Source organism: Alligator sinensis, unplaced genomic scaffold (genome assembly GCF_000455745.1).
Source record: "Alligator sinensis unplaced genomic scaffold, ASM45574v1 scaffold335_1, whole genome shotgun sequence".
Taxonomy (NCBI): Eukaryota; Metazoa; Chordata; order Crocodylia; family Alligatoridae; genus Alligator; species Alligator sinensis.
The window spans coordinates 1,231,854-1,241,035 of NW_005842354.1; positions in this window are offsets into that span (position 1 = coordinate 1,231,854).

Sequence of the window (9,182 nt, forward strand, 5' to 3'; positions counted from 1 at the left end):
CAGAAGCCAAATGTAGGGAATACCAGAATGCTTACCAGGGCCAGAAGCCAAACTGAGAAAACCAGCAAGGAACCATACAGAAGATCAGAAGCAAGAACTTTTACCTTTGTCTAGACAAGGATACTGCAGGCTGGGCCTGGCTTTTAAGGGCTGGAGCACATGTGGCCTGTGCCTGTGGTTTCAGGGGATTTCCTGCCTTGATGGCTTCATCAGCCCATCTGGGACCATGCCACTGCTTTGAGCTTGCTGCATGTGGCGCTTGTTCAGGAGATTACTTGCCCTGATCTCTTGATTGGAACGGGTTGGGTTCACAGTTCTGGCTTGGCCTCATTACAATTTCCAATTTAAAAATGACCATAATTCAGTCAGGCACGGAAACAAACAACATGTATTGAAGGGATCAGTTGAACCGCAGAGCAAATAGCAAGCAAAATCACTTTTAGACAACTAATAGGTTAAAATGTGTTTGACTAACTAACATTTTAAAGAGTTATTAGTACATTTGTAAAAAGACAAATCTATTCAAGAACAAGCCATGGACAGAAATGAAGAAAGAGGAATTAATTATGTACATTTTTCATAATGGATAATGAGACCTTTTTTTAGATCAGCATTTTAATTATTTACAAGGTTCAGTACCATTGGTTAATTTGATTTTGTTTTCATTTCTTCTCTGGATTTTGCTAGTGCCCAAAGCAGAACTACTGAAATGCCATCAAGGTAGCAAGTCTTGCGAGACCTCTGATTAATTAGCAACTAAGAAAAAAATAGGGATTAGTCCAGGGATCCTGGTTTTCCCTGATTTAAAAAACTCCCCAATTTTTGGTTTTAAAAAAGTTACCCCAAATCCACATTTTTTGTGATTAAAATTAAACACCACTAATATACTAATATATATATATATGTATGTGTGTGTGGTGTTCAATTTAAATCATGGACAAATGTGGATTTGGGGTTATTTTTTTTAAAACCAAAAATTGGGGATTTTTTTAAATCAGAGAAAACCGGGATCCATGGGGATTTCTCTCTCTCTCTCTCTCTCTCTCTGTCTCTCACACACACACACACACACACACACACACACACACACACACACACACACCCCCCTTGTGTGATTTCTGGAACAAGCAGTTGTAGATTATTACTGACTTTAGGTAAGCATCTGAGATATTACATGCTTACCTAAACTGAAGCATTAGTAGTTTGTTCCTCATTATTATGTGCCAAATTTACAGTTTGTGGATCATTAACTTTCTGTGGTTCGACTGTCTGTTCTATTAACAGGGGACCTCATTAAATCCACATAGCTAATAATGTTAATGAAATTAAGTAATTCATGAGTGCTCCCTACAGCAGCAAATATAATATGGAGTAAAAACTAACATAACAGAGTTGATGACTTACAAATAATCCTTTTAGGATTCTGAATTTCAACAAGACTGGTTTTGCACTCTCTGTGGCTTTGCTCTCTCTGTGGCTTTAATTTCTTTATAAAATTATAAGTTGGTTGTTACAAACACATCCCAAAGTCAAATACAGTTTAAGATCTTTGTTTCTGCACAAGCCTTGTCTTGCCAAGTTTCACAGACATATTGGAAGAGCCTGGAGCATTGTAAGTCCCCGACAGGTCTGATTCCTGACAGAAGTGGTCACAGCATGAGCTTCAACAGGACTTGGTGGAGCATTTTACTGTGCATATTATGTTAAATTTTGCTGTATTACTATTTAACAGCAGTGTGAGCTGTGAAGACTGCAGAGGTAAAGGCCTGCCAGCCAACAGGTTTCAGTCCAGATTTAAATAGCCTTTTCTATAACACACCACAGCATAGAAGGCATAGATGTTTCCCATGTCCTCTATGTAGAAGATGAGGCGCTAGATGATAAAACAGTATGAGAAAATGTGTTTTATCTAAGGGCAGAGTATGGGCTGCTATGTGTATTTTCATCTCTTATTCTTCTTTGTAAGCAAGTGTATTGATTAGATGTTTTTGTCCAAGCGGCCAATTATACCTTCTTTTGGTAAGGTAAAAGCACTGAAGAAAATCACCTGCATGGTGCCTGTTTCACTGAGTAACAGGCTGATAAAGCTTATAAATACACCCATTGGGAAGCCAGAGCACATCATCTCACTCAGACTTCAGATGACCATCAGTTTTGTGAACATCATAAGCATTTATGCACCAACACTCAACTCTAGCCCTGAGGAGAAGGATACATTTTACAACACTCTGCACCAAGTCATCAAAGGAATATCATCAACCGACTGATTATTCCTCCTTGGAGACTTTAATGCCAGAGTCAGCACAGACAACTCATGGCCAGATTGCCTAGGACATTTTGACATCAGCAAGATGAATGAAAATGCCCCCAAACTTCTTGAATTCTGTCCCCAAGGCCAACTGTATATTACCAATTCATATTTTGCTGGAAAAGATCACCACAAAGTGTCATGGTGACATCCACAGTCAGGCCACTGGCACCAACTAGAACTTGTTATTATTAGAAGAAATGACCTACTTTCAGTGCAGAAAACCCAAATGTTACACAGTGCCAATTGTGACACCAACCACTCCCTGATCATTAGCAAAGTGAAGATTACAGCTAAGAAAATACATGGAGCAAAACCTAAGAACAAGCCCAAAACCAATACTATTAACACCAAGAACAAGAGGATGTGCCAAGAGTTTGTGAAGGCTTTTAAACTCAGCATGTTTGGGAAATCACTACCAGAGAAGGCAAAGGAAATTTGGGGAGGTCAGCAAACTGCCACCCTGAAGAGGAGACGCATGGTGGTGGTGGGGGGGACTCCCTCCTGCATGGCGCTGAGGGACCCATCTGCTGTCTGGACCGTCTAGCCCATGAGGTTTGCTGCCTCCCTGGGGCCCACATCTGCAATGTTGCAGAGAGGCCTAGGCTTGTCCAGCTTTCCAACCACTCCCCCATGCTCCTCATCCACGTGGGCATGAATGGCATGGCCAGGAATAATCCAGACTGGGTCATGAGTGACTACAGGGCTCTGGGGGCTGGATTCAAGGGGTCAGGGGCACAGGTAGTCTTTTCCTCTGTGCTCCCAGATGCAGGCCACGGACCTAGGAGGGAAGGAAGGATCTATCAAAGAAGTGAATTGACTACTCCAGAGGTGGTGCTACCGAGAGGGCTTCAGTTTCTTCGACCACAGCACATACTTCAGGGAGAGAGGACTCCTGAGAAGGGACAGCATCCACCTCACATGGAGGGGTAAGTCCCTGTTCTTAGCCAGGATGGCCATTCTTCTAGATAGGGCTTTAAACTAAGATCACCGGGGAATGGGGAGATACTGACTGGAGCATGCCCGGGGACTGGTACACAAGTTGGCACCAAAGTTGGGGACACTAGGAAACCCACTCTTGCAAGAGCTGAGGGAACGTTCCTCCCTCAGCGCAACAGGAAATCGAGACTCTCAATTGGAGGTCTCAGGTGCCTGTACACTTATGCCAGGAGCATGGGGAACAAGCAGGGGGAGCTAGCCCTCCTATTCTCCAGTGGGCATTACGATCTAGTAGGGATTATGGAGACCTGGAGGGACTCCTCACATGATTGGAACATAGCTATAGAGGGCTACACCCTGCACAAAAGGGACTGAGTAGGGAAGAAAGGTGGAGGTGTAGCGCTCTGTGTGAGAGAGCAGTATACCTCCTTGGAGGCTGACATCGGTGGGAGAGACCTAACTGTAGGTGTATACAGACCACCAAACCAGGGAGAGAAACTTGATCTGGAGTTCTCTTGAGAACTGGCAGAGGCCACACATGCACGGTTGTCATGGGTGACTTCAATTACCCAGACATCTTTTGGGAGGACCATTCGGCTAAGTCGGATCAGTCACATTGCTTCCTGACCTGTATTGAAGAGCTGTATCTGACTCAGAAAGTGCATGGGCCAACCAGAAGTAACACTTTCCGACACTTGGTCTTATCCAAAGGCGATGATCTGGTGAGCAACTTGAATATAGAGGGTAGCCTGGGTGACGGTGGCCACAAAACCATCACATTCACTGTCGGTCACAAGTCAGGCAAATCAGCTAGCAGGGTCAAAGTTTTGGACTTCAAAAAAGTGAACTTCAGTAGACTCAGGGCAATAGTAGGGGAAGCACTGTCGGACCAGGGACAGAAGGTGAAAGGAGTACATAAAGAGTATGGTTGTTCCTCAGGGACACGATCCTCAAAGCACAAAAGAAGTTAATTCACAATGGAGGAAAGGTAGCAGAAGGGCTGGTAAGCCCTGTTGGCTTAATAGGGATATCATGGTCATCTTGAAAAAGAAGAAAGAAGCATACAAACAGTGGAAGCTTGGGACAGTCCCCAAGGAGGACTATACCACAACAACCTACATTTGAAAGGAGCAGCTTAGAAAAGCTAAGGTGGCGACTGAGTTTAAACTAGCAACAGAAATCAAGGACAATAAAAAGTCCTTCTTTAGGTATGTAGGGAACAGGAAGAAAAGAAATGGAAGTGCGGGGCCATTGCTTAACAACTCAGGACAGCTGGTTACCGACACTCAGGAGAAAACTGAACTCCTCCTGAATGACTACTTTGCTTCAGTATTTTACCGAACTAAGGGGAAAATCATACTAGATAAGGTTCAGAATGGGCATGGTGAGAACGACCACCTTCCTACTGTTGACATTGAGCTGGTATGTGATCAGTTAGAAAAGTTAGACATTCTTAAGTCAGCAGAACTGAATGAACTTCATCCGAGAGTGCTGAAGGAGCTAGCTGAAGTCATCGTGGGACCTCTGGCGAAACTCTTCTGAAAATTGTGGCACTCGGGTGAGGTCCCTGAAGACTGGAAGAGGGCCAATGTGCCCATCTTTGAGAAGGGGAGGAGAGAGGACCTGGGCAACTATAGGTCAATTAGCCTAACTTCTATCTGAAGGAAAATTCTGGAAAAATTCATCAAGGAGTGTATGCGCGATATGCTTGTAGAAGGTAGGGTTCTAAATGACGGCCAGCATGGCTCTGTCACAGGCAGGTCTTGTTTTACCAATCTCATCCCCTTCTATGACCAGGTAACTCACCACCTGGATAAGAAAGAGGAGGCCAACATTGTACACCTAGATTTCCAAAAGGCCTTTGATCTGGTATCCCATGATGTTCTCACAGGAAAACATTGGAGGATTGAAGGCTTAACTGCTTGACAGTTAGGTGGGTAGGAAGCTGTCTGTGGGGTCTGTGTTGTCCTGGTGAGAAGTGGCCAGTGGTGTCCCTCAGGGGTCCATGCTTGGTCCAGTGCTTTTCAACATCTTTATCAATGATTTAGACATGGGGGTGAAAAGCTCACTGGCCAAGTTCATGAATGACACCAAGTTATTGGGGAGCGTGGTCACACTTGAAAATAGGCTGTAGATAAAGGTGGACCTAGACAGGCTGGCAAATTGGGCGGGTTGGAACCAGATGAAGTTCAACACTGAGAAGTGTAAAGTGTTCCATCTGGGGATGAACAATCCCCTACATACAGGCTTGATGGCGCCAAACTGACTAGCACCACGACTGAAAGGGACCCAGGGGTAATAATAGACTAGTATGAACATGAGCCATCAGTGTGATGCTGTAGCCAGCAGGGCAAACAATACTCTGGCATGCATCAACCATCTCAAGCAAAAGTGATTCTTCCGCTTTACTCAGCATTGGTGAGACCTCAGCTGGAGTACCGTGTCTAGTTCTGGGCACTATACTTCAACAAGGACGTGGAAAAGCTTGAGAGAGTCCAGAGAAGAGCCACCTGTATGATCTTGCAAGGCAAACCATACAAGGAAAGGCTGAGGGACTTGGGTCTCTTCAGCCTAAAAAAGAGAAGGCTGAGAGGGGACTTGGTAGCACCTTACTACTATATCAGGGAAATACATCAAGGGCTCAGTGAATAGCTGTTCACCAGGGCACCCTTGGGAAAAACCAGGAGTAATTGCCACAAACTCCTGGAAGACCGTTTCAGACTTAACACTAGGAAAAACTTCTTTGCAGTTAGGGTGTCCAGACCGTGGAATAAACTCCCTCCAGAGGTGATGCAATCACCTACCATGGAAATCTTCAAGAGGAGACTGGACGGTCACCTTGGTGGGGTCACTTGACCCCAGTTGTCTTTCCTGCTTAGTGCACAGGGGCTGGACCTGATGATCTTGCAAGGTCCCTTCCAGCCCCTTACAATCTATGAATCTGTGAATCTACGAAACAGCTAAAGCTACATTTGGGGGAAACAGACAGTCCAATAAGGACTGGTTCAAAGAAATTACAGAAGAACTATTACCTCTCATCAGTATCAAAAACACAGCCTATCTGGAACACAACAAGAAGCCAGTGAGCACCAAAGCGAGACTTCAACAGGCAAAAACTGAGGTACAGAGAGCAACCAGACTCTGTGCAAATCAGTACTGGACTAAGCTCTGTGAAAAGATACAGACACCCTCAGACACAGGAAACTTAAAAGTCATGTACGATGATCTGAAGAAAGCTCTAGGGTCTGCTGTTAACAAGGTTACCCCTCTCAAATTGCTCAGCAGTAAAGCCATTACAGATAGAAGCAAGCAGATAACTCATTGGGTTGAACACTACTCAGAGCTATATTCACAAGAAAGAAACATCACCAGTGAATCACTGGGCCAAATACCAATGCTACAGGTCATGCCAGAATTAGACGTGGAGTTGACTGTGGCTAAGCAAAGCCATTGATTCATTATCAAGTGGCAAGGCTCCTGGAAAAGATGGCATCCCAGCAGAAATTTTTCAGTGTCGGAGAGAAAGCCTACTACTATATCTTCATCAGCTTCTACTCAAATGCTGGAAAGAGGGTGAGGTACCACAAGACATGCATGATATAAACATCATCATTTTGTATAAAAATAAAGGAGATAAGGTCAACTGCAACAATTACAGAGGTATCTTGCCACTAAGTATAGCAGAAAAAGCTTTCACAAGGGTCATTTTGGTGTGTCTACAACAGCTGGTGAGTTGTGACTCCCTGAATCTCAGTGTGGATTCAGGGCTGGAAGATGAACTATAGAATGATATTTTCCCAGCATCAACTTCAAGAAAAGTGCAGAGAGCAAAACCGACCATTGCACATCGCCTTCATGGATCTAACCAAAGCATTTGACACCATCAGCAGAGCAGGCCTATTTGCAGTCTCAGAAAAGATAGGGTGCCCACCAATCCTGTTAAGTCTTATACATTCCTTTTATGACAACATGAAAGCAACAGTTCATTTTGATGGGTCCACTTCAGACAGCTTCGAGATGAAAAGTGGAGTGAAACAAGGATGTGTTCTTGCCCCTATGTTCTTTGAAATCTTCTTCTCAATGCTCCTGATTTCAACATTTAAAGATGTAGAAGGTGGAGTGTACCTTCACACAAGATTGAATGGGAAACTCTTCAACCTGTCACAACTCAAGGCAAAGACTAAAGTTAGAAAAGTGCTTATCAGGGAGCTTCTATTCGCTGATCATGCTGTCCTTATAGCCCATGACGAAGACCTACTACAAGAACTCACAGATCTCTTTTCAAGAGCTTGTCAGGCATTTGCTGTCACTATCAGCATTAACAGAACAGTTGTACTAGGTCAGGGAGTTGCACAAGAGCCATAAAATCACCCTTAATGAGAACCAGCTAGAAGTAGTCTAAAAGTTCAGCTACCTAGGTTCTACACTGGATGATGAACTTAATGTTCGCATTGGAAAGGCTGCCACCACCTTCAGCAGACTAACTAAAAGAGCATGAAACAACTCAAAGCTTACCATCGTGACCACAATGCTAGTGTACAAGTCTTGCATACTCAGTACTCCCATGTATGGTGGGGAAATATGGACAACTTATGCAAATCAAGATAAAAGGTTAAATAGCTTCCACCTGTGCTGTTTACGCCGCATACTCAACATCAAATGGCAGGATAAAGTTACCAACGCAGAGGCTTGAAAGGCCAAATTTACCAGGTACAACAGCCCTACTCAAACAGATGTCTGCATTGCCTAGGCCATCTGAGCAGATTGGAAGATGGACATGCTATACAGGGAACTATCAGAGGGAACAATAACAACAAGATGCCCCAAGTTTTGCTACAAAGACACATGCAAGCAAGACAAAAGGATGCCATATATTGATTAGAATATTACATAAGGAAATTAGAAATACTTTCTGTGTGTGTAAAGTTTATGAGAGCCTTAGCATGCAATACCCTATATTTTTAGTGTTTACCTTGTTTAGAATGGACTTTGACAAAATATTACATTTAATTACTTTTTTAATAGCTGGATATATACACTCATTTACATGAGAGAAGACATGATCCTTTTATATTGTAGGGAGACTGCCTGTCCAGAAGCTAAAGTCTATTTAATTTTTTTTTCTGGCTAACTAATTGATTTTATACAATGGTACCCAACCTTTTGGCCCTGCAGGCTGGAGGAGTGGTTAGGGGTGGGCTATATATACCATGGGTATGGCCCTGCACTGAATGAGGGATGCTGCTCCAGCCCCAGTTCCATGCACATCAGACTGGGTTCTGCCCCCAGGCCCATGTACACCAGATTGGGCCATGTTGCTCCAGTCCAGCCCTGAGTGCAGGGAATTGGCTTCTGCTGCCCTGCTTCCAAACCCATGCGTGCTGAACTGGACCCTGTCCCCAGCCCTGTATATGCCAGATTGGGCCCTGCCACTCTGCCCTGACCTCAGCCCCATCCATTCCAGATAGCGCCTTGCTGCTCCATCTCTGTGCATGCTGGCAGGAATGTGCTCATGGAGCCATGTCATCTGTTCTGCAGGGCTTGAAAATTTGTTGGTGGGGGAACAGTGCCCCCCCCAAAAAATTTCTGGACCCCTGGGGAGCCTCGCAGACCAGATCACATGGCTCTGAGGGTCAAACAGGGTTTGAGCACTCTTACATAGGATCAAGACTTGTCTACACTTGAAAATTATTGTAAGGTAAGCCTGTGGTGTATGGAATGTGCCTTTAAGGGGCCAGAGTGGGATGACTATAGATGGCTATACCCTGTACAGGAGGGATCGTGTAGAGAAAAGGGGCGGGGGGGTAGCTCTCTATGCTAAGGAAAACTACACATCCCTGCAAGCCGATATTGGCGACCAGGGGGGACGGCTGGAGACCCTCTGGGGTAAAATCCGTGGGGAACACGGCACAGGGGACACAATGGTGGGAGTCTA